The sequence below is a fragment of the Rattus norvegicus genome, chromosome 8, assembly GCF_036323735.1.
Source record: "Rattus norvegicus strain BN/NHsdMcwi chromosome 8, GRCr8, whole genome shotgun sequence".
In the NCBI taxonomy this organism is placed as follows: Eukaryota; Metazoa; Chordata; class Mammalia; order Rodentia; family Muridae; genus Rattus; species Rattus norvegicus.
Window position 1 is genome coordinate 58,975,495 of NC_086026.1, and position 27,221 is coordinate 59,002,715.

The 27,221-nt window shown below is 41.6% G+C and overlaps 1 protein-coding gene across 25 annotated transcripts in view; it reads right to left on the bottom strand.

Moving 5' to 3' along the window:
- Positions 1-27,221, bottom strand: part of Ncam1 (neural cell adhesion molecule 1) — a 300,044-nt gene that overhangs the window by 213,407 nt on the left and 59,416 nt on the right.

Genomic DNA, 27,221 nt, shown 5'->3' on the forward strand with positions numbered 1-27,221 from the left:
TGTAGAAGTGGGAAGATGGGGAAGGATTGTGGGAGGGGATGACTGGGAAGGGGTAGTGAGTGGAATGTAAAGTGAATGAGAGAGAGGGAGGGAGGGAGGGAGGGAGAGAGAGAGAGAGAGAGGAGAGAAAGAGAGAGAGAGAGAGAGAGAGAGAGAGAGAGAGAGAGAGAGAGAGAATTCAAACTCACTTTTACTTAGAAGCAGGCCTCAACAGGAACCCATGGAATGGAAAGGGGACAGTACAAATTAGGAGATGAGGGGTCTGTACTGGTGGACCAACAATCTATAGTGCTCCCTGTTACTCACAAAATAAAGTCAAAACTCCAAGGAAAACCAGTTCCTTGGACTGTCCTCCAGATCCCTGCCAGCCTCAGCTCCAAATGGTCCCTATTTCTTACCCTTGGTAGAGTCTCCTGCAGTTTCTAGGGTTCCTGTTTTATTTCCACTGGTAGAAAGTAAAACAGAAAAGAGGTTGGACCAGATCCCAGAGGATTTTAAATGGTACGATAAGGTTGAGAATAAAAAAGATGACTACACTAGAAAGAAGAGGAAGAGGGGGATACCTGATTTTTATTGAGCACTTGCTGTATACAGGGCACCAGTTATCACTAAAGAATCACAGATCAATGAAGAATTTTGAAGCAAATGAGTGGCAGCAGTAACTTCACTTAGGACTTGAGCAACAGGTCAGAGGGTAATTAGGAGAAGGAAGTGGGTGGAGCTCCTTTAGGGAGACAGATGGTGAAGGGGACATGGAAAAGTAAGGGCAGAGAGGTGAGTGAGGACCTCACAAAGTGACAAATGTGACAGTTGAGGAAGAAATAATGACAGGTAATGAGAGAGAGAAGGTAAGATGACAGTGCTCACTGGGAAATATTCAACTTTACGGAATGCCATGGGGAGGCAGAGTAATGAGGGCTGCATCTGTAAGAGCAGAGCTGAGGACAGACATGGTGCTTACCCACATGGACACCCTGAAGCTATGAAGGCAGAGGTATGAGGAGCAGCAGGGGACATTTATAAAACCAGCAACCAAACAGCCAAATCAGGGCTTCTAAGAACACCCACATCTGGGGAAATGTAAATGATAGAAATGTAAAGAAAGAGATTGTGAAGAAATAGCTAATCAGAAAGGGTGGGCAAACAGGAGTAGGAAAAGTCAGTGGTTTGTGAGTTACATGTGTTACAGTGGGGTCAAAGTAGGGGATAGTCTACAAAATTCCTAACTGGAAGATGTTGCTCATAGGTGATGCAGAGGGAAGGATAAAGGTGGGCATGGATGCTCTTTAAAAGCCAGTCCTGACAAAGAAAGAGGAATGAGATGGAAGGAGAGAAACTTTGGGTCTCTCAGGACTAAGGAGGCCTGGCGATGTCTGTAGGCTGCAATTGAAGGCCTATTGACAAAGAAAATATTGCCAGTGCACAGGAAGGACCACAGACTATGGTCTCAGGGTCTCAGGGAGGATGGAGGAGGGAGCAGACATGGGTAAGAAGAGCAAGGTCAGTGGCTGAAATTAGAAAGAAGAGGAAAGAAGATTAAGGTAAAGGGGTCACTTGGGCTGAGGGAGTGGGGCTGAGGAATCAGTCTCAGGGGATGCTGTCTTCCTGTAAGAAAGGAAAGATGGAAGCACGACTACTTCCTGAGGAGGGTGGGAAAGTCTCTGCCTGTGTTCATCTGACCACAGGATCCCTACAGCAGACTTCCCATGGAATCACCCACCATCAGAAGGGTAGGAGAACATGAACTGCCTTTGGCAGGTTGAGAGGATGTAATTGTTGATGTTTAAAATAAGAGTTAAAAAAAGGAATCTTAAAATGTGGGGACTCTTTGTTTCCCACATACAATGACATGCAAAAGGAAGACACTTAAATGTTCCTATGGATTCCCAATGAACAAGCCTACAACGGGGCCATACAAAGTCTCAAATTTGGAGTAAGGATCTCCAGTACAATCAGTCACTCTTCTGGCTTCATAGAGCAAAACAGCACACTCCCCAGGGCTGTAACATTCCAAAAAACTCTTCCCAACATTCCTAATATGTTAGAAACCTTTTTGAATATAAATAATCACAAGGCACAGATGGGTTTGTGATAGTCTCATGTAAAATTTGAGAATGTAAACTGAAGATAGTAAAGTCTGACTTCTGTCTGTTTTCTGACTCTATGTTAAGTGCAAACTGTAATTCACAAAACAATGTAAGAGGCTGTTCCTACAGCTGACAGAACATACATGTTTCCACAGAGACTACCGATAACTATTGTAGCTGAAAATGATTTAGCTTACAGGTGAATTATGCTATTCCCTTGAATAGTTAAATTCAAATAGAAATTATAAAACTTATGTAACACTGGAAGAATCATAGTTCAAAGTGAAAGACAAGCCTTACCTGTTTTAACAGGGCAGAATGAACAGGGTTATGAGAGCCAAGCCATCCAGAAATATGGTCCCAGCCAGAGAGGAGAGTGGGTAGGGAAAAAGAGAGAAAGGCATTGAGATCAATAATGATATAAAAACACTGTCGTTTACTAAACCAACCAATGAACAACACTAATGACAAAGTGAAAATTAATAGTTTCATGGCAAAGGAAATCAACTCTAGTAGCCATGACTTGCTACATTTATGGTTGCTAAATACAGAGATATCTCACGTACACACAGTCCTCTCAGGCAGAAATTATTTTCATTTATATGCTACAGCACTATGCTTTAAAGTTAGGAAAGGGTAGGCGAAGTAGCGCCGAAGCCAAATTCATCCACAGCTTGTTTATACAAATCAAGTTTTATTGAAACAGAGCCTCATATAATTTTTAAAGCAATGTCTGTAACTACGTTTGTGCTATATTCTAAGAGGGGAGGAAACATATGGCCCACAAAACCCTGAGTTTTTTTTTATTTACACCTCTATTCTCTTTTCAGAGAGACTGACACTATATAGCTGAGACTGCACTTGAACTCATGACCTCTTGCATCAGTGTCTCAAGCGCTGGGATGACAGGCACATGACACCAATTCCCTGGCTGGCACATTATTAAAAAGGCTTGCCGACTCTTTTTCAAAGTGATGAGCAAATCATTTCTTTACCATTTTTGTTCTCAGATAATTAAATCCCAGCATGGAGCCCAACTGTTGCTAACAGTGGTCACCATTAGCATGTGACTATTAGACAGTTGAAACAAGGCCACTCTGAACCCAAAAGGTGTAACATACATGTGAGATCTTAAAGTCTAACAACAGCAACATAAATTGCTGATAATTTAAAAATTGGGAATTACATGTTATATCCTGTATATATTTAATTGAATAAAATATATTATTAAAATTAGTTTCTACTCTATTCTTATTTTTGTCAATGTGGCTATGGGAAAAATGTAAATGTATTATGGAGTTGTTTTTTTCTCATTTTGTTTCTATTGGATGCTTGTAGCCTAAAGTCTAGACCCTGGATAAATAACTCTCTAAAAGCTAGAATATTTTCCCAGCCCTGTCCCTAAAATAACCCCAGGCTTTATTCCTTAGACTTACATAGCAAGGGATAGATAACTTGTTGCTCTTCAGTTTCCTTAGCAATTAGTTTGTGTGACTTTCCTTGTTAATTTGGTCTTTAAGGTAGAAATAAAGGATGAAGCTGTTGATGTTCATTACTGTCTGCATGCAAGAACAATTTAAAGCCCTGGATCATACTGTTGAGCAATAAACTTGGCGAAGGCCAATTAGATTTTTCCATCATCCTTCGAGACATAATTCGGAGCAACAGAAGTGACACACTAGCCAGGTCTTGCAGTGTGCAAAGAAGTAAGAGAGGGGCTGGAGAGTAGGCACATTGGTTAAGGCACTTAAAAAATAACTATGAGGATAAAAGTTTGGATCCCTACAAATCCACATAAATGTTCGGTGGATATGGCAGCCAGTCTATAATTCCAGATTCCTAAGGTAGAGACAGAGCAAGTTGACTAGCCATATACACATGCTCAGGTTAGGACTAATCATGTGAGCATGCTCAGACTGTGACTAGCCATATTTAAGCATGCTGGGATTGAGACACCCTATACCAATGAATAAGGTGAAAGATGCTCAGGGGTGATTCCCAACAACCCCCATATGCAAGAACATGTACTCAAACAGATGCAAAGCATGCATAGAAATATGCATGCACCACACACACACACACACACACACACACACACACACACGCACGCACGCACGCGCACCATAAAAACAAACAAACAAACCCTCTGCTAAGTCAAATTCAAATATTCAAGTTAGCCCAAATTTGCCCAATGCAAAGTCCCTTCTGAATGAAAGAGACTAGGATATGAACTTTATTACTACTGCAACCTCGCACTCATTCTGCTCAGTATTTGCCTCATTTAGCACCTTTGGTTCAGCAGATGCAGAATACAGTTGTTTTAATCGGTTAAGTTTTCCCTTTGGTTAGGCATATTCTTTCTATGTAAATCTGAGGTATAATTAGACAAACTGACAACATTTACATAAATGATGAGGTGTCTGCCGCTCTGGAGATGAACATTCACATCGGGTACCATAGAAGTTGTGAAACTCGACAACCACATCCCAAGAAATAAACAGCCATTTCTCCCAAGGATGCCCAGAGCCAGCACATGAAGCCTGATTATAAATAGGAAAGCCATTTCTACCACTCAGGGAAGCAGTCTCATAACAACCAGCATAGGCAGGAAGGGCAAGAGGTAGTCCCTGATCATCTTTACGATATCTTCAACTTTGTGGCTAATTTCAACTCTATAGGGTCAAACATGTACATGTGTGTTTACATACACACTTGTATGTATAAACTGTAAATGCCAGAGGTTGATGTATATATGATTACTACATGGACGAGGCAATTAAAAGGCAAAACAGTTCCATGAATTGCTCAAAGTGACGTCCAGAGAAAACCAAGAGTCCTGGCCTGTGAATTCTCATAGCTCTGAGCTTATCTGACACTAAGGCATCCTGGGATATGGTCTTAGCCTAGTCTCAGGCTAAAATTGCGAATCAGTAATAAAATAATCAAAAGCGAACAATAGCAGTTATACACTTGTTCTGATAGAGGACCCTCTTGCCCACGAGGACCCTGTCCTCTTCTGATCCCTCTTCTGTCTTATTTACTGATGCAGGGGTCTCCCTCAGAGCTTGCTGGTATAGCTACATACTGAGACTGTTTCCATGCCAGACAAAGGGCAGATGTCTATCACATTCTACCTGGAGTTTAAAGATTCTCTTAGACTTAGTAGGTGTCAAGTCCAAGGTATTGTCCCATATCCTTCCCCAGTATCGGGATCCCAGGTTCATGCTGTCTTGCCTAGCTTTTAACATGGGCTTCAGTTCCCCAGGTTTCCCAAACCTGAATAGTTTAGGAGATAGTCTAAAGTCCCAGTTTCCTCTTAATGCTGGCTAGGGCTTTCTTCAGCATGGTGTTTTCCAAATATTTGCCCACCAAAGCAGTTGCTCATTCTAATCTAGGCCAGTCTGCTAAGCCTGATAAGGGAGGATACAGAATAAATAAGACATAATTCTTGCCTAGGCTGTAGTAGGCAAAGAAAATGATCATAAAGTCATCACAATGTAAAAACAGAGTAGGATAAATCTGGGGCAGGGAGGCAAAGTGCTGTGATCTCCCAAGGCTAAGCATCCTTTGGGCTTCAAACACAGGGGGGTTTCTTGTGGGAAGGATGGCATGAGGGATATGGGAGGGATTCTTTGTGGAGAACACTGCCTTAAAAGGGCAAAGACACAAGAAAGTGAGAAAGCAGTGGGCTTGTTGAAGGAATGGTGAGTAGCACATCTTGGCTGGAACACTGATTTAGGGATTAGGCAGAGATCATTTGAACAGCATGTTGGAACTGGGTCACCGAGAGTGTCTCCACACCAGACAAAGAGACCTGGGCTGCCGTGGGCATACTGGGGAGAATCCATGAGGACTGCAGATGGTGGGAATAACAAGATGTAGAGTGAGACAAAGCCAAGATCCTTGGCTGGGTCTCAGGAAACCAGAGTTGTGGGTGGTGCCCACACCCTCTGGTAAGCCAGTCATCCTCTGGGACTACGCTTTAGAAGAGCTTCTTTTCTTGGAGGTGGCCTGGCTCAGACAAGCTCTCAAACCCCCACACTCTAAGAAGGCTGAGTCTTGGGAGAAGAGCTGCATTTTGGGGAGACTTGTCCTGCGTTAGTGGAGCCAGAGGCTGGAAGGCTGGGGGACCAGAACAGGGGCAAGAGAGACAAGTATGAGGACATGTCAGAGGAACAGAGAATGCCATAGAAACTGGGGATGCTGTAAACCGGGGAAATAAGGAGGACTCGTTGGAAGCAGTCGAAGATAATTCCAAAGTTTAGAGTCTGGTTTGGTGTGGTGATCAAATAGGAAGGAGTCAAAAATAGCTTCAAGGTTTAGAGTCTGGGTGCAGGAGAAGGGAACTTAAGTCAACCTCGGTCCAGAGACTCTTGGAATAAACTCCTTCCATGTCACAGACACTGGGCAGACAAGGGTTCCAGAGACAACAAGGTCAGGGTCCCCAATGGGCAAGAGGTCCCTTCATCAAAACAAGCATGTAACTGCTATTGTTTGATTTTGATTATTATTTTATTACGGTTTGGGCAATTTTAGCCTGAGATTAGGCTAAGACAATATCCCAGTCAGCCTGGTGTCAGATAAGTTCAAAGGAATGAGAATTCACAGGCCAGGGCTTTTGGTTCTTCCTGGGGGTCCCTTTGAGCAATTCATGGAACTATTTTGCCTTTTGATTGCCTCATCCTTAAAGCAAGCTGAGTTTTTTCCAAGAAATTATGATGAAGTCTCAGTAAGTTCACTTCCGTGGGAATACTCCGAATCAGAAACACTTCGCGTATGTCACTGATGCGTGTGTGAATCCCAAAGCCACAGACAGGACGCTGTTGACAAGTCAAAGAAATGAATGCCTCCAGGTCTGGCTTAGTGAGCCAGTGAATTTACTGGGTTTAGTTACAGGAATGGGATGAGGGTTATTTGTAGGAGCATGTAGCACAGGCTGGCCTCGAATTCCCTATGACCTCCTTCCTCTTCCTGCTCCACTTCCCAAGTGCTAAAAAAAAAAAAAAAAACAGTGTGAACAGAGCCACCCTACATGGGACTGATAATATTCCTACCAGAATGTCTATGTTATTAAACAAAAATCCCAGTTCTAGGTATGTGGTACCTCTATTTGAATTGTTGACAAGGGAGTCCCCAGAGACTCTCAGAGCAATACATTCTATCGCTGTTGCTCTTGATGGACTATCAGGACTTTTTAGTAAGACACTATTGATGAAGACACTACATACTTTGGTAACAGGATTTACAGAAATCAAATTGGTACTTAAAAGTGGAAGCTCCCCCCCCCCCCGGTGGCTAGTTTTCCTAGTTAAAGAAGGTACTATGTGGACTGCTGGAGTTTGGGCAGGAGAAGGCATCAGTAGTCTTCCAGAAGTGTGGACGCTACAAGCTACAGTGATGACCAATATGGCGAGACATGCCCGTTAGTGTAGCAGGTGTGTGCATGTTATAGCAGTAACCATACACTTGCCTTCTAATTGGATTTAAGGTCCACTCACAGGTGGAATCTCATGCCTGATACTCTAAACCTGGCTAAAATGCTAGTAGTAGTGGTACTTGCTCGAAGGACACAGTATAAAATTGCTTTCTGAGCTCTCATCTTCACACCCTTAGATCAGTGTGACCTTCAATACTAATCAGAAAAGGTTCTTTTGGTAGTGGGTGGCAGCTACTACAGAAACTTACAACTGCTCAAAATCACAGTTGATAAGTGACACGGGGTGCCAACAGGCAGCCAGTGTGCTCCAGGACAGCTACATTGATGAACTCAAAGCAGCTGTGGTTTTGTCTACACGACCAAGCCATTTTGCAGTCCAGCATGGATGGGAAGGGGCACAGGAGGTCTCATTCATACCTGTGTAACTTATTTGACAGATGATGGCTGCTAAGGAAAGGAGAGTTTTTCTTCAGGTGTGTGACCCCTGAGAGGTTACTTATACTCCACTGAATAGCTACATATCCACGTGCATACGTCTGCACTAAGTGGACTCAGTGGGTTGAAATAAAAAGATATGAACAAGGAAGGGATGTGTGTTGTGGAGGAAGGGTCCAGAAGGATTTGGGGGCAGAGGAAGAGGAACATAATCAAAATGCAATGTGTATGTCTATGAAATATTCAGAGTATATGTAAAAACATTACAATAACAAAAACATTCTATTTATACTACAGTAAGATAAGCATACTTTGCTAATTTTTTTTTGGTGTCTTTACTGCCATAATTACAAATGTCTGTCTCTCTGGACAGGAAGATGATGCCTGAAGTGGTGCTGAGGTGGAGAGAGTTCCCGGCCCATCAGAAAGAGAGTTTAGAACACAGATCCTTTATAGGTCCCAAGTCGGCTCATTCCTTCCTCCTCATTTTATGATGAGATGAATCTGAAGATACAGCATTGATCTAATCTCAAAACAAGTAGGACTTCAAAGGAAAAGTCCATAACCCAAGTTACCAAGCCAGAAAACATTGCTTGGCTCAGTATAACTAAGCCTCAGTAGATAGAATAATGGTGCCTAATTGGTTTCTTCTAGAGCAGTGGACATATCGTGGCGAATGTTTCTCTCCATGTTTAGATATCTTTGTTGCATCTTACTTTATTTCATGGTCTTGACTCAGTCAAAGAACGGAGAGTTAAAATCTGACCCTCTCCATTGCTTTCTTGACTATGAGAATGTGGTAGAGTTCTGATTAGAGGTTATTAACAGAGCATTCTTAACATAGACTCTGGAATATTACCTTAAAATAACAGAGTATTTCCCACACATTCTGAAATGTTTAAAAAGAGAAGAAACTATTCCTCAGTTCCAAATTTCTCATCACAAAGGCATTGTGTTGGCTTAAATCACTTTGGTCATGGGTTTGGCTAGTTGTGGTGATGCTTTCCAGTAATGAATCCCTTATTTAATATTTATAAACCACAGGCTATTTGTAAATCCCCAAAGCTGCTGACAACCAAGGAAAGAGATTATTAAAACAATATTTTATCATCTTTTTCTGTCTCATCCTACACTCTCCTTCACAGATTGGAAATGGCTTCCAATCGCACTTGAACTAGACCTACCGAAACCATTGTTAAAAACAATAAAGCAAAAACAGGGAAAAAGTGACCACAAAAGCTCATGAACAATTCATATGCACAAATAAATTGTCTTGCTTTGGGGATATGGCTGGTCATTTTGTTCTTACAGTACAATTCTAAATGGCTTCCCATCTTAGTAAAAGGAAAGATGTCTTGATACGCCCAAGATACACCCTCAATCCACCTATCAGTATAGATCATATCTTGGGCACTAAAGTATATGGGCCATTAGAGTTTCAGTGAGATTTTCTTTGAAAGGGTTGATTCTTTGTTGGTGGTGTCTTGTTTCCCAGATAGTGGCTAAATTCTAGACCTCATGCATTCTAAACACACTTATCACTGAGTTACACACCTCGTCTTTATAGAGTTCTTATAAGTTAAGGTACCAAGTTCCTCAGCTTCTCAAGGGGAGATAAAAGTGGACAAGACAATGAGATGCCTATTGTGCCTCGAGGTCAAGAGCAACAGTTTTCTGTGCACCAGACGTGTGTGTGTGTGTGTGTGTGTGTGTGTGTGTGACAGAGAGAGAGAGAGAGAGAGAGAGAGAGAGAGAGAGAGAGAGAGCACTGCACACAATTACTCAGGCAGACAATGAAAGAAATTGCTCAGCATGGGGGCTATAGCTGAGGGCCAGTACCTCCCAAGCATGTAGAAGGTACTACGCATGACCTACGACCCCACAGAAAGGAAAAGAAAAGAAACTCTTCCTACCACCAGGACACACTGAACTTGAGGGTACTGTCAATGGCACACAGAGGGATGGTTTATCAATCTTATAAATTAACATAGTCCTCAGGACCAAGCTTTAAAGAAACAAGGCCAAATCTTGAAGACATCAGGATAAATTACAAACCAGAACTTTCTAAGTCTCAGGAGCTTTCCTCCCCTTAGGGATGTGAATAATATCGAACATTTTATGTCTACAACCATAACAACCACAGGGACGCAGTGTGAAAAGTTGGTTGGACAGGAGTCTTTGAAACTGTCCCGGAAAAAAATCAGTATGATTGATTTCTTAGGGCATTTTTCTGAGAGATCCACTAGGATTGCACGTTACAACACTGAAAAACAAAGAGAGGGTGAATAAGATGCACATTAAATCACGAAAGGGCAGCAAGGGAACAGAGTCGAGTGCTTTATACGACAGCAGAGTTTCAAAACCTCAAGAAAAGACCACAAAGAATGTTTAATAATTAAATTTGAGGGACACAGGCCTATCCCTCCATCCTTTTCAATTAAAGATTAGAAGGTTTTACTGTGCAAAAGGGCAAGAGGCAATTTAAGCATACACACATTCGTATCAGAAAACAGGAAATTACAAGTATAAAATGCATATGAACATTATTAGCATCAAGAACATATATGTACCTGGGTAAGCATGCTTGGCCTCTTAAGTAGTTAACATCACATATCTTTATCACCACCATCACACATTATTATTATTATTGTTGTTGTTGTTGTTATTATTATTATTATTATTGCTATTGCAGCAATATAAGAAAATAGCTTCTTGAAAAGCATGCTTCATCAAAATGTTCAAGGAATCTGGGAAAACATCTTTCTTTAGGAAGGCAGCTGCTGCAGGGCATTGGGTACCCAGCCTTGGGTTTTGTTTGCCTTAAACTCACAGGAGCTTTTCAATTCTCCAGAGAATGGCCACTGTTCTTTCCTCAGAGTTCATGAAAAGAATGGGTCCCCTTTTACTGAAGGTGAAGGAAAATTAAACCAGAACTGAGGTCACGAATGATAAACTCCTTCATTCTGTCTCTACATAAGGAATCCCGAAGCTGGGCCCCTCCCAACCCCATCCCATCTGCATGTCTGCTGCTCAAGTTTCAAAATAACAACTAAGTCAGTGTTGCTGTTGCTAGGGAGATAATGACGACACCCACTACTACCATCACTAGGACAATAGCTACTACTTCTGATGCCACTACTCCACGGTACAGAGTGGGACTGGACTTTTCTCAGCTCTGCCTCCCACAGGAAGCCCACAGCAGTACCCATCACTCAGGAAATAGCCCATTTCAGATTCTCCCCTCATCACAGGGCTGCAATTACTGGTCCTAATTCTAAAGCCAGAAGCAGTGATGTGTCTGAATTCCAGAGAGATGACTGAGTGGAAATGTTCACATCTGATCACCTCTCACCTACAAATTACTGTGTATGCCGATCTGGCGATTACCTCAAAAGTAATAGCAGAAACCATGCAATCAAATTCCTTATTATGCTTGCCTTGAATTACAAGAAGCAAGAACCTACCTACAGAAAATTTACAGAGGGGAGAAGATGGTTTTCTGTCACCATTTTAATTTTATATCAAAGCATTTCATTTGGCAAACTCTTTTTTTTTCTTTCAATTTTTGAAAGACTTTGCTGATGAGCCCAGCTAAGAATAAGAAAATAATTAGGTAGTTTCTTCCCACAGACAAGCAAACTTTTGCTGCACAGAAAACAAAACCTGTTTCCTCAGTTTTCTTCCACTTAATCCCAACTGTTAGAACATGAACATTTCCAACACCTCTCACAGAGAAAGAGCAACGTGACACATGGAATGTAGAACAACAATGTGGAATAAGGTCGAATCCTAAAAGGAAGGCAGTGTGGGAATGGTCACCAAGCTCCTTTTTTCTGCTTTGGCAGGAAAGGATAGAACATTACCTAGCCTTCCTAGAAGAGCACTAAAAAGAAATGTGAATGGGGAGTGGGCTAAACCACATCTCTAAGACTTCACATAGGTTGGTTGGCAAGATGCAAGGGATTGTGGGAGGCACAGAGGATGCAGAAGAAAGAAAGATGAAATCCTGGAATGGTGGTGGTAAAAAGCGGAGTTTGATGCACATACAGGAAACAGTAATACCAGGAATCTAGGCGGGGGCTTGTCTAGGTAAATAAGACACCTCACCCAAACACACACAGAACACAGGAATCAGTCCTAGCACATATTATTTTCATGGAAGTTAGAGAAGTTACTCGACATATGACTCATATTTTGATTTATTTGTTATTACAGCTAAATCTTCATTATTTGTAGATTCTATACCTACACAAGCAAACCCACTAAAATATAATTGTCACCTCCCAAATCGATCCTACCAAAGCTCCTTCACACAGAGCAGTGTCTAAAGCCCACATTCCCAGCTGAGGTCAAACCAGGCAATCCCCTGCCTTTGCTGCCTCAGCTTGTAAACTGTAAACAAGCGTCCCTTTCATGCTCTATTCAGTGCTACATTTTTCACAGTGCTGTGCTTTTGTTACTGATTCTTCCATCTCAAATGGCCCCAGGGTAGTCCTGAAGTAGTAGAGTCTAGTGTTCCCCAGTGTGAGAAAGATCGCTGAGAAAATGCAAGCCTTAGGTGAGCATCAGCCTGGGCATCAGGTAAGCTGTTGGGAAAACGCATTCCAAGTTAATCAAGCACAGTGGCATCTAAATAGAGGGAAACACAAAACAAGGCTGTGTATGGATCAGTTTGACCAAAATGCTGAAACCGGAGGTTCACTCTGAGTCACTGTTTGTGGAATCCTTACAAACCAAAAGACCTGACAATTACAGTATCAATTAGACTTTGTGGAGTCATGAATGATCACAATGTAGATTAATGTGTGTTATACCTAAGCAGTGTAAGTGTCGTCGATTACTTTCTTGGGTAGAAGAATGCTAGTTTTTACAAAGTTTGGCTGCACAGTTGGGCCAATGAAATCACTTTATTTGTTCCTGTATCCCACCTCACAACCCCAGTAGGAGGAGGATCAGGTGAATTCTCATTAAGTAGAAAACACTTCACAAGTTCAAGTACGACTTTCTGTAACAGACGACAGAAGGATTTCCTCCCATCTCGACGAGGTATCTGGAAACCAGCTCGCACGTCTGATGTACAACTCATATTAATGTTTACCAAAGACCCGCGGATGCTGTTTGCTTCCAACAAGACTGAGATCATCAAGTCTACACAGAGGAGTAAAATTTGCTAAAGTTACTTCACCATCATCCATCAGTAGCAACAGAGGTGCCACTCTCTTCCTGAGAGACAGATAAAGAAAATCAATCCCATCAGCCCCTCACACACAATGGTGTTGCCACAGCCTACAGTCAGTCACATAGCTAGTAACAGGCCAAGAGAAGGCTCACAACTGGCCTCCTCTTGTCCCTGACTGACAGTCGTGTGACCACGCCTGAGTGGTTCCACAGAAGCAATGAAGCCAAGGCCAAGCCAGGCATTCTTAGTGAGATGGGCAAACATTTCCTTTGCCAGCCTTACTAGTTCAGTTCATCCCACTTTTTTTCCCTTTTAAATTGAAGTATTGTTCCAATATCCTATTCTACTAAATTATTTAAAAAGGTGTTCTTTAAAAGTGAAGCAGGCCGGCAGAAAGCTATGTGCTAGAGTATCGGTGTACCAACCCCACTACTCTCGTTCCCACCTTCTGCCATCTTTTATGAAACTGTTCTGGCATGACTCCAAATCTCTAAATGGATATTACTGAGTTTATTAATTTCATACTGTAGCTGAAAATTCATATTCTTAAAACACCTTCATCTTCTCAGTGGGTTTATTTTTGCTTAAATCAGTGAAATTTACATTATTAGGCATATATAAGGGCTGTGTGATTACAAAGTAGTATTTTATTTAAAAGTAATTACTAGCTGGGCATGGGCATGGTAGCACACACCAGTAATCCCAGTATGTGAGAGGCTAACACAAGAGGATCCTTGCAAGTTTGAGGGTAGCCTGGGCTACACAGTGAATTCCAGGCCCGCAAGGACTGCCTAGTAGGATTCTATCTCACTTCTCCTAATAAAGAATGTCAAAATAAAATGAATTTAATTCTTTTTTTTCTTTTTTTTGGAGCTGGGGATCGAACCCAGGGCCTTGTGCTTGCTAGGCAAGCACTCTACCGCTGAGCTAAATCCCCAACCCCATGAATTTAATTCTTAATCCAGGATGGTTGATGACCCCAGTATTCAAGGAGATGAATCAAGAGGACTGTGAGCTTAAGACCAGTGTGAGTTACACAGGGAACGCCTCTATTGGCATTTAGTCTAGGCTCCACCCCAGAGTTACCTGGCAACAGCCAGATATGCCTGACACACTATAAAAGGGGCTGATTGCCCCCTCCTCTCTCTCTTGTTCTTGCTCTCTTGCTCTATTCTCCTCTTGCTCCTGTTCCCTTCCCCTCTTCCCCTTGCCCCATTCCCCCCACCCCAGGGTACTCATGGTCGGGCCCCTACTCCTCTTCTCTCTCTCTCTCTTTCTCTTCCCTTCTCTCTCTCTCTCTCTTTTTCTTCCTCTCTCTCTCTCTCTCTCTCTCTCTCTCTCTCTCTCTCTCTCTCTCTCTCTCCCCCTCTCTCCCTCTCTCCCTCTCTCAACTCCCTACCCCATGCCCTAAATAAACTCTAATCTATACAATACCTTCTTGTGGCTGGTCCTCAGGGGTAAGGGATGCCTCAATATGGGCCTGCAGAGGCACCCTCTTCCCCCACACCATACCACGCCTCCACCAAACATATTCCTTCCTTCTCTTATCTTTTTATAAAACACAACAGTCTCCAAAAACAAAACCTCAAAAGTCAAATGACCAAGTTGTCTTTAAAATTATAAAAAAATAATTGCTAAATTTAATAACATGCATAAACATAGATTTTTAAACCCACCGTCTAGTTGGTTTTCCCTTAGTCTACCCACCTGTCAAAAGTCAAAATTTTAAATTCTTTAATCATATCTTTATTTTACAGACTGGAGGTCCACTTCTCCACAGATCCCACATCCCGGGAGCCCTGAATTTTCTTATTCGAATCCAGCTCCTCCTTAACCTTCCAGTTGATGGCAGACTTCCATTCGCTTCTCTCTGGAGTCATCTAGATACATATATTTCTCTCGCCACCTCAGCTGCTTTCTTGATTTTCTTACTTGCTTTGCTGAAGCCCATCTCCAGGGTAACTCCCTAAAAGAACCTAGAGTTAGTGTTTCTCAGGTGACCTTGTGATCGTGGTCATGGAGTAGGGTGCTGCCTCCACCAACAGTCCCTGTGACCCAGTGGATACTGCACACGTTTTCTTCTTTATTGTAGTTATTATTATCTTGTCACAGAAAAGACCTGCTCATAACATTTATGCTGAAAAAGGCATGCCAGCCGGGTTGATTTTCTGCTCAGCTTGTGTCTACACTAAGACTGAGATCCTTGACTCATAACACCAAGGAAATAGGTTTGCAAATTATATTTAGAATGTATCCGTTCTCTGAGCTGTAGTGATGCTTTTAGTTCTGTAGCTAGGAGGGCTGTATTACATGTCGCTGAGAACAAAAGGTGAACGTAATGTAAATATCTTAGCAATCCTCCTGCGGTATCATCCCTGTGTTACTACAGGGACGGTGGCGGGCGAGAAGGCTAGCTGAGCAACTTTGGATTGAAAATGTCACTCTGATGGTGCATAAAATATCAATATTGATATGTTTAAAATGTGAATGCGCACATGTTTGGATTATTAGCTAACTTGTAATATGCAGGGTAGAGCAAATGAAAAATGTTGACACAATTTGACAAAGAAACCCAAGCTAGTATATGGACGGCCCCTCCTCCCATAGAAAACTGCCCAGGAAGCACTAATCTATGGACTGGTTTCCGGATGCATCGACTCCACATTTGGTAATTTAAGATCAAACAGTACCTTTCCCTATGATCTGAGAAGGCCTCTGGGCTAATGCGACTCATATCTTCCTACTGTACCAACAGCACCAAGGGGCTTCCTACTGCTGCATTCCATATAAATCTAAACCCAGGCTGGCCTCTGACAAGTCACATTAACATCAAGACTGGGGACGTCGAAAGTGGGATGATTTAAATGACTTTCAGTTGAAATTAATTCATACTAAAGAAACTCCAGTTGTTCTTAGAAAGCTATCTCACTGGACTGGTACAATTTCAGTGCTTTGGTGTGTCACATCTCATCATTTCCTCAATTAAGATCTGGGTGAGAAAATTATTTGCATATGTGATTGAAAAGTCACTGCAGTAAGTGTCCAAATCGATTGTCTGACATCTGCCACGTCAACAAAACACCTGTCATATCAGGACCTTGTGATGAAGAGGAATTTTAACATGGATTTAAAAAGTCTATATGTTTAAAAATACTTAAAGTTGTGTGTGTGTGTGTGTGTGTGTGTGTGTGTGTGTGTGTGTGTGTATTTCCATTGTATGTCTGTCTAGGGGTTTGTGAGTGTGAATTCTGGGGTCTGTGGAAGCCAGAAGAAGGTTCCGATCTCCTAAATCTGAAGTGACAGGTGGTTGTGAGCCACTCAATCTGTGTGCTAGGAACCAAATTCTCTGCCTCTGTAAGAGCAGGAGGTGCTCATAACTGATGAACTCACCCCCCACGCCACCCCCACCCTGGAATCTGGGATATCTATATATGAGTCTTCACAAACTAAGATTTACCTATTACTGAGCTGTGGCTTCCAGACTCCCAATGGAGTCCATCACACTGAAGAGCAACTTCCCTTGCATGGTTGTGGTGGTTTTGTTGATTAGACTAGACACCAGCCTTCTCAACACCTACACCATCACTCTATCAAGTTACCTCCGGGTCATCTGTACCTGTGTCCGACCCTGACATGTGTCCTACACGGACATATCTCATGTACTCTGGGATCCTGCATTGTTTTCTTTATGTGGCAAATGGATTACACATTTCTATTTGTGTGCCTGTGCATGAGGTAAGCAGGGGGAAAGATGCCCAGTTGGAAAAATTAAACTTTGTCTTATTGAATTATTTTTTTGTTGTCCTCAAGGTGAGCTTAGGTCTTTACATAGAGGGAGAAAATTAGAGCAGTCAGAGAGAAAGTGACTCACCTCAGTGCTTCTGTCAGCCTGCTTGCCAACATCCGGAAGTCAGCCCTGCTGATCTTCTGAAGGAGCTAGTGAAGCTCAGAGGCCAAGGCTGGGTTGTGAGTCCAGACCTGCTCCCTACTCATGTGACAGGGAAGAGTGTCTGCTTTCCTGTTGCAAACTAGAGATTAAAACCTTCCAAGTCAGCACAGCTTTGATGGACACTGAGTGACAAGTGGATGCTGAATTGAGGCTAGGCATCTTCATTATCTTGGTGACTCTAAAGGTGAACAAATTCAGGCTATGAGATAGTAAATCAGTCATCCAGTCATTTCTGGGACTGAATCCAGGGCCTGTGGTTTCTCCCATATAAAGCAGCCATCCACAGAGGAACATTTTAAAGGGTGCAGTATCCTTGTGGTCACTGTCTGTGATAGTTAATCCTCACTGTCAACTTGACTGGATTTAGAATCACCTAGGAGATGCACCTCTGAGTGTCTTTCTAAGGGTGTGTCCAGAAAGGATTAGCTAAGGGAAGGTGACCCACTGTGAACAGAGGTGACAGCACTCTGTGGACTAGGACCCCAGAACCAATGTAGAGAGAGGGAGAAAGGAGACAGACAGCTGAGTAGCAGCACCCAGCACTTTCTGCTTTTTTTTTTTTAATTTTATTTTTTGGCTGCAGAAACAGCGCAACCAGCCTCTCATGTTCCCTCTGCCATATCTCCACCACCACGATAGATTGTAGCCCCAAACCACAAGCTTTGTCAGAAATGACGTCTCAGTAGCTAGGACTTTAAATTTGCTTCTAATTGTTTCAAAGCAATAAATTGATGGTTCCCTATCTTAGTTCTTGAAAGAATTACTACTACGTCAGGAGTGAGTCTGTGACTGCTCCTCCACTTCTGGAAGATGTTCAAGAAAGTAGGGGCACCTGCTAGCATGGGAGAAAGATTATCAGCTTTATCAGAAAACTCAAAATCCCAGGGAAGCCATGCAGGCAATGCTCCTCCTTATGCTATAGGACTGTCTATTGGTCCTCCATGATTTTAGGTAGGGCCTGACCATCATGAGTCTCTGCCCATTTCACAATTCACATTTGTTGAGTAAGGAGAAAGCAAATGATTACCCATGTGGTTTAATCTTCTGCCTTTATAAGTTGCATCTAGGATATGCACTGCTTCTCTAAGAAGGCCCCAGAGTTTTTCAAATTAATTCATAATTCCTTTGAAATATTTCCCTTAAAGCATAGAATCGTATCTTTTGAAAATCCTTACCACTCATAATTCAGAGCTCTGAGCTTCATAAGTGTTCTTAAGCACAGCAGGCATTCCATAAATATTTGCTGACGGTTCAGTAAGCATTAGCTAGCTGATGATGGTAACCCACTTAAAAATATATGCAAACTGTGTGGAGGTGCACAGCACACTTAGTGCCATAAGTAACTCAAAAAGTTTCCTAATCCTAGAAGACTGACAGCATCTCTCTCTCTCTCTCTCTCTCTCTCTCTCTCTCTCTCTCTCTCTCTACCTACCTACCTATCTACCTACATATGGGCAAGCATGTATACACACCTACTTATCTGTGTGTCTCTTATTCTTTCTCTGTTACTTTTCATCATCAAACTGAATGGATTGAGAATCACCTAAGAGACGTATTATTTCCAGTATTTCCAGAAAGGATTAGGTGGGGGCTCTGAAAGTTGGTGACAGCATCCTATAGCCTAGGGACCTAAGCTTAAAACAAAAGGAAGAATAAGGAAAAGCCAGGCGAGTGTAGACATTCTTCATGTCTCTCTGCCACACATTCCTGACATCTGGTGTCACCTGATCATGTTCTTACATACCTATCATGTTGGGAAAGGATGACAGAGAAGCATCTCAATTACTCTGTGAGTTGAGCCAATCATTTCATTCCATCAATTTGAATACCAAATGGTCAAATATTTTGGCTATAGTGACATTTTTAACCGATGACAAGATTTCCCAAAGCTTATGAGGAGACAATTTGGAAGATACTGGCCAGTCAGAGCCTATGATTTTTTGAATGATTTCAACATCTGCTCAAACACACTACCCTCACTGTCTCTACCTGGCAAAGAAACAAATGGCCCAGAAGATGGAAGGTTTAAATAATCATTTAAGGTATTTAAAAGCATCTGCTGTCTTAAATCAGTTCACTTGCTGTTTTTCTTCATTTTGTATCCAGCTAGTGAAGAGATCCAAGACAACCTTTATAATGGAGGACATGTTTTAGGTGGAAAAACAGAGTAGGTAAATCCAGATTCTTTCTGGTAGGTAGCAAGGAAAACACAAGTGGCAAATTACCCCCTACCTTTAATTGTTTGTTTATTTTTTTAACCATACCATAAGTCATAGTTTCATAATCCCCCATTTTTACTGCTGAAAATGTAAAACATAATGAGGTAAAAAGAAAAGTACATATGTTGTTGTATGGTTTTTACAAACAATTTGTCAGGCTGTGTTGATATCTAGAAAGCCATTGAGCAGATTCTGCTGATTAGACAGGGAATATTTGGAACACACAAACTGGATCTAATCCTGTCTGGATCCTTTTCTAGACACTAGATATTGAGGTCAATGTGTTAAACATATAAAGCTCTCTTATAACCAACCATAGGATAAAGCAAACAGTGTACTGAGAGGAGACTATAAACAGAGATAAACAAAAACCCCAAGATATCAAAATTATCTAAAATGTAAAATGGATCACACACAGAACTAGGTATAGAAGGAGAGTTCACCCCTTCGTTCGAAATTTTAGTTAATGCCCAGAACTGAAGATAAGAATCACAACTTGCCCTGACCTAAAGAAGGAATCATACACAGGAGGACCTAAACCTGTCTTTGGGTCAGCCAAGCCTTTCTAGAAATGGTTGTGGTAGACATTGAGAAAAGCAATCCCAGAGCCCAGACAGGTTTCCTTTCCCATTCTCCCACTTCTGGTAGGCTCAGGGATGTCCTACTAGAACCTCTTGAAGAGATAAGGATACCCCACATGGAGGAAAAACTTGACCACAGTGACTGGAAGCTGGGGTCCTGCAAGCTATCACTAGCTTGTGTCTGAGGTTCCTAGGAAGCTTTGTTGATGGTACCAGACTGAAATCTTCCCATACACATGAAATACACCTTGGCACCTCAACAGGATCGAACACACTGTTTACTGAATACCAAAAGTCGTCCGGTGTCTGGGAAGACTATTTTAAAAGAATTTGCTGCTGTTTTTATTCAAAGCCAGTAAAACAAGAAAACAGAGTCCTTGACTCTGAAATGACCACCTTGACCTTGAATTCATATCCACATGTTTGGATGAGCTTAAAGACATGAACACAGATACACACACAGATGATGAAAAGTCCTGAAATTCCCAGTCAGGCACATGTAGCTTTAAGTTCCTTCCTTTCTGTTCATACTCCCTAAGTTCTTCAGTGAGATTTCTCTTTTCAGATTTTTTTTTCCTGGAGATGGTCATTGAAATGAATGAAAATGGACAAGCCCGGCCAAGTGAATTCTTGGCTGCAACTTCCTGGGGAAGTGCTTTGTGGGTAGGCAGCTGAATGTGCTGCTATAAAAGTCAGGAGGCTGGCATCCAATCATTTCCGCTTCATTCCTGCTTGCCTGCATAAGAAACGTCAGGCTACTCAGAGGGAATCAATGTTTTAATGTCTGATTTTTATCAACTACCAAAGAGCCTTCCAATAACGAAGGCCATCCACCAAAGTAGGGCTTCCACCAACGTTGTAATTCCTTCAATGTTGAGACGCTACCTTTTTATCAAAGTCCTTGCAGCTCTGATTTACATGTGAGTATGTCAAACCCAGGGGCTGTGACAGCCTCCACCTCTTCTCCCAATTTGTCTCTTCTTCCATGGTACTGAGAACTGGATTTATCATGAAATAATCCAGTTGAAAGGGGACTTTCTGTGTGTGACCTCTGCTGCATTGATCAAATGACCAAGTTTCTGGTGAAAAGACAAGTAACATCCAACAAGTTTCCTCAGAAGGAAAAAAAAATGATTATCCTTTTTATCACTTCTTCCTTACAACATGCCCGAATGTTGTTCTGATAGAATGACTGAGCTCTAGTAGCCATGATGGGCCATAAGGTCTAGCAAAGGACTGATACCAGAGAAATGGGATCCTGGGTTCCTGACATCATCATTTAAATCAGTCTGGTTTCACACCATCTTTGTCAATCTAGAGACGACTAGGGAAGACATTGAGCCAAGCAATTCCAGGACCCTGGAATTAATTTTATCCAAACAGAAACAATTATTATGTGGAATCTGCCACTATTTAGGCTTCCGGTCACTTGTATACAAACAAAGCCCTCCCTCATATGATATTCTTGGCATTTTCTGTACCAGATTCTCAAAACCATTCATGATCAGTTCTCAAGAAACAGGAAGTCTGGACTCTAAATTGGATTTATGTGAAGACTTTGGCTGCAATATTCCATCCCACAAGTCATGCCGCAAGCACAGCATTGTCTTCTTGTGAGGCTAGAGATCCTCACAGATGCCTCAGAGGGACACAGAAGAACATACCAAGAGCTCAGCATCTCTGATGTCACCGAGAAATATGCTCTCCTTTTCTTTACCTGCATAAACCATCAATATATTACTTAGCCCTGAGAACTGCCTGCCAATAGCTCTGACCATCACAAGCCAGTGTGCTCACACTAAGAACATGATGTGAGCCGAAGTAACTGAGGTCAGAAAACACTGAATTTCCATGTATCTTTAAGCTCTCCTTTGGATTTAATGGACTAACACCAGAATCACAGTGATCAGTTTCTGTTAGTTCTGCTGATTACATAACTACTACTGCAAACTACTTTTTACAGACCCCTCTGAGCACTTCAGTGATGGCCTCGTTGTTCTAACACATTACCAGGCTCCCCATTGGCTCCCTACTGCATAGAAACGACCAGTTCTACAGCTGTAGCTTGATTTAATTCTCTACCTTTACGCCAGGGCTTTAGTACTGTCTAGTAAAAGCCATTACTGTCCTGAATCCCAGCCAAGCAGAGTCAAACTGTCTCTCGCAGCCTTTTAAAAGCCACACTATTCTTATAATACAATAACCATGCAAATGATAACTTGGGTAAGCCTGCATGAGCCAGTGTATTCACTGTCATGACAATTAGAAGATCACCATGACATTGTTAGTTGCTGTTTTGCATAAAAGAGATACTGTCAGGGGTTTGATTGATATAATACATCAGTAGGAGATATCTTTCTTGAATTGTTAAGCCCAGAAAAATCCTAAAAGCCAAAGATCTCTGAGGTTTAGGTAAAACGAAAAGATACTCTCTTCTATCAACTACTACCTGACTCACCCACGTCTGAAGGCTGTCTTACCTTAATTCTGTTTCCAGTTATAGTCAAACACCTAGATTGTGCCTCAGACATATTGTTATAACACCTTTTTTTTTTCATGGTTAAGTTCTTAGACCCTGAACCAAACATTTCCATCAGTTCCACCAATACCATACACCTTATAGCAACGCTTGCAAATTTCAATCAAGCAAGAATGTACTGTCACGTATTACTTCACGGCGCTGCACCAGAATGCTGCTTCATTGGGTCAATGCAGTCATTCAAACACACACACACACAAACACACAAACACACAGACACACACACACACACACACACACACAGAACTTAAAGTGGATGCTCACACGTGATCATCAGTCATCAGCATTACTGTTACAGTTTTTATTTCAAAACATTTCTCACTTTACAAGCTAGCAGTGGCTGAGTGGTAGTAGCCACCAGTTAAGAGAATAGTGATAGCAATACATTAAAAAAAAACTACTTGAAGCAAAATAAAACATCCAATAAAATGATGTGTGTGTGTGTGTGTGTGTGTGTGTATGTGTGTGTGTGTGTGTGAATACTTTACAGGGCAGGGGGACATTTGTCAGCAAGAGCACATCCCTGGGTTCAACCCTAAGCGTCTCGAAATTGCTCCAACACTAAGCATCATTCTGCAGGGAACCTGCATCCCTAAAGCTCTACAATGAAAAGAGGAAGGCTGGGCTTCAAACGGGCAAATTAAATGGCATCTTTATCTCTCCAGGGTTCCATTCTCCTTTGCTACTAAAGATTCATCATAGTCTATAAAATAAAATATTTTTCAATATAAAGAATGCTTCAAAGGTAAGGTACAAATAAGGTAACTTTATTTGGGAGCATCTGGGACCCTACCACTAAGTGGTGAGTGGGAAGCCTGTGGGAAGCTTCATGTGTCTTCACAGCACCCTACTCATGAGCTGAACACTGCGGTTTCTCCCACCAGGAACAGCCTGCCTGATGTTCTTCCAGTTACATCAGTCTACTGCCTGTAGACAAGCTGAATACTCAAGGCTAGGATACAAATGTACTGAGAATATCTTGGGTGCTTACTTCGTGCTCCTTCAGGAAGGCAGGCTAGTGCTAAGAAAAGACAGATCCTGCTGAAATCACAGAGATGGTGTGGAGGCAGTTAACTGCATCGTTGTCTCCAAAAGAAATGACCTGATTCACAAGGATGTAGACTGTCTGTCTATGTCCTTACACAGAGAGAAATGGATGATGTTCTTGAGTCAGAATAAGGGGGTGGAAAGTCAAACATATAGCAAAAGGTGCCATATTACACATTTTCTTACATAGTCTAGAATACTAGGAGGGACGAAAACAAGTCTGGCCAAGTCGGTGGTCAATGACAGAGATAGAAGAGTCCAGGACTCCTGCCTTCACAGAGATGGGCAATGCAGGCAGGTTGAAACACATGCTAGATTCTTGCTAAGGGGTGAAAGGAGAGGAGAAGCAGATAAGATTTGTATTTGACCCATGAAACTATTTTTCATCAAGGGTTACTTATTTGTCACCATGAAAAGTTAGGCAGTCTATACCGTTTAAATATTAAAATTGTTTTAATGGTCTCTGTGTTATGAATGTTAAGAAAATGTAATGGATTAGTTTCAATTCAGCTGCATACAATCCATATTTACTGTAGCTTATTCTGCCCATGGCTATACAAATGTTTTTGATTTCCATGTGAAACGAATTGAGACTGTCATTTGCTTTTCTTGAATTATATAGGTATTTTTGATGTATTTGTACATATTGACAGGTATAGTATTGTAATTTGATCATCTTTTTATAGATTGTGACAAGTGAGTGAGAACACGGGGTGTTCTAATTGTGTGGCTTAGCCTGACATCTTCCACTTCCATGCATGTTCTGTAAATAACACAATTTCATCTTTTTATGGTTGAATATATATCATGTATTGTGTGCCACAATTTTTTCCAATTCATTTATCTATTAGTAAACATTTTGATGGATTCTCTATCTTGGCCATTGTTAGTACTGCCAAAAACACAGGTATGAAGATAATATCTGATATAATACTTTCTTTGGCTATATAACCAATTTTGAGAATACTGAATTCAATGGTAATTCTATCTGCAGTTTTCTTTCATCCTGTTTTATACAATGGTAGTACCAACTTGCATTCCCAGCACCACTATAAATATATGAAATTTAGGTGTCTGTGGAAACTACAAATTGTTCCATGTAGAAGGCAGTTTACTACACAAAGCCTAGAAAGTAGGTGATGTTGCCTGTTACAGGTGTACACACACACAGTATTTGACACTATATGAGTGACAGAGATGGTCCAATGAGAATGTAAAAGAAGAAACATTGGCCAATACACTCCAACATTTAAGGATGGCCAGAAAAGGGAAACCAGAGCATGAAATCAAGGAAAAGAGTAATTATTGGGAGACGACAATTTTAGTGGTCAAGAACAAAAGAGGAAATGAGCAAGTTTCCAAGAACAGGCAACCATTTCTGTGTGGACTTTTATCACCAGCACTGAAGAGATTCAGCTGAAAGTTCTCAAAATTCTGTAGACAGATGATCAGTATACACACACACACACACACACACACACACATTTGTGTGTGTGTGTTACCTACACAAACAGGCCCCAGCTTGCTTTCAGTAAGGACCACAGACTACCACACAGGGTGCTGTGGACTGACATAATGACACATGAGGTGTCACTCCCCTTAAGCATGGGCAGCTATCACATTTCATTTGGCCCATTCCACATGGAAGGACTCTCCTTATCGACAGCTAGAACATAGAAAGGAACAAATAGTGCTCTGTATCCCACTCCCTCCAACTAAAATCACATGTGGTAAGAAGAGGAATTCAATGGTTCAGTGCATACCTCATAGGCAGGAGGGTTTTGATTAAAAAATCACACACACACACACACACACACACACACACACACACACACACACCAGAGAGAGACAGAGAGAGAGAGAGGGAGAGAGAGAGACCGAGACAGAGACAGAGACAGAGACAGAGACAGACAGAAAATGTTGTTCACTGTTTCACCCTCTGGAAACTTTCTGTCTTGTTTCTTATAAAGTACTGCACTGAAATTTTATAATGGAAATACAACTGTAGAGTGCAAATGAGAGTAACTACAGCAGGACATGAGAAAGGGGGCTATTTTTTCTTAACTCTTTTATCTTTTTTTCTTCCAATCTTTAGAGCTATTTGTTGGAAAAGATGAAAGGAATTCAGTTGAACCTCAATTGTATACAACCAATTACACCAGATATGTGAGGACCACTGTCTATTCAAATGTTGAACTGTTGGAAAAATTTCCAGGGAGAGATATTGCTGGTACAACATGAGGAGACAAAAGGATGTGATGTTCATATAACATGTATCATACCATTGTTATTGCTCAAAAGCAAGAAAGCTCCTCACTCACTTTGTCTCTAACCCTTTTCCTGCTTCCGGTACAAAGGTTAATGTAGTTGCAAGCACATGAGCAACACATACATAGACACACACACACACACACACACACACACACACACACACGCATCTTGGTGGCTCATTTTAATATAAGTACAAAAGTATAATAATTACTTTTTTTAAAGACATGAGTGCAGGATGTTTTCCTTTGTGCATCGGGGCCATTGATGATGTCACCGTAGCTCTGGGAATTGACTACTAGTTAAATAAGCTGGCTGTGACACCAGGGAACTATCAACCTTTCTTTTCTCCCTGAGAGTCACATGGCTAGATAGCATTTCAAATTTCTTCCTGTTTAAAGGTTGAGGAGACATCTTGCAAATAAAATTCTAAAAGCTTTAAAGTCATTGCAACTTTATATCTATCTAGTTAAAACAAATATTTTATAATGACATCAACACAATTCAATTTCTAATCAGGTGAGATTTGTTATGATAACTGCTTTTCCCCATCCACCTCATTCCATTTCAGGATCCCAGGGCTCTAACCACAGCCCTCTAGAGCTAGAGAAGCAGTAAGAAGCAGGTGGGGTCATTTCTTCCACCTCCACATAAACTGCTGGAGTTGTACACATGATTTCAAAGCAGCACCTGCCAATCCATGGGTTCCTGAAACAGGCTACAAGATTTTGCTAAACCTTGATCTCTTCCAATAAATATGTATGAAGTATGGAAGGAAAAAATAAAAATAAAAAAAAAGAAACAAGCACCTACTCCCAAATCTAACTGGCCACACCTGTCCAGCTGTTTGTGCCAAAAAGAAGGCTTAATGATGCCCACCAAGAGTGGAAAGTTGAGCTCTGTACTTAGACTGGACAGAGTCCTTTAATATAAGCCCTCACTGGTGAAAACTATGCAACAGAGAAAGCACAGACCCTTAGAGCTAGAGAGATGGCCTGAAGACAGTAGTTTGGATTCCTGGAACCCTGGGTGTGGGCGTGGCACCACGGCCTGCCTTTAATCCCAAGGATCTGGAGGATGAGCTTCCACAGACATGTGTACATGTGCTTTCAAAATAATACATACAAGTGAACATCACATACACACACAGACAGGCAGACACACACACAACCCCCCACACACACACACAAATCACAGGCTCCTGGTTTGCCTGGTGACCTGCCAAAATGACCTGTGATTGAGAAACATGTGGGTTTACATATGTCCTCTGTCTTCTTTTTGAACCAGTTCTCACTGTATTGTTTATGAAGTCGGATGGTTAATCTGCCCCTACCAGAGGACATGGTCTAGAATAGTAAATAAACACACTTAGCCCATTTATCGCCTCTTTTCTTCAGCTGACTTGATGTCTGGTAATCCTCAAGGTCTCAAGAAAGCACAGGAAAGATTCTTAGGTGGTGACTATGGAGCAACCGGCATA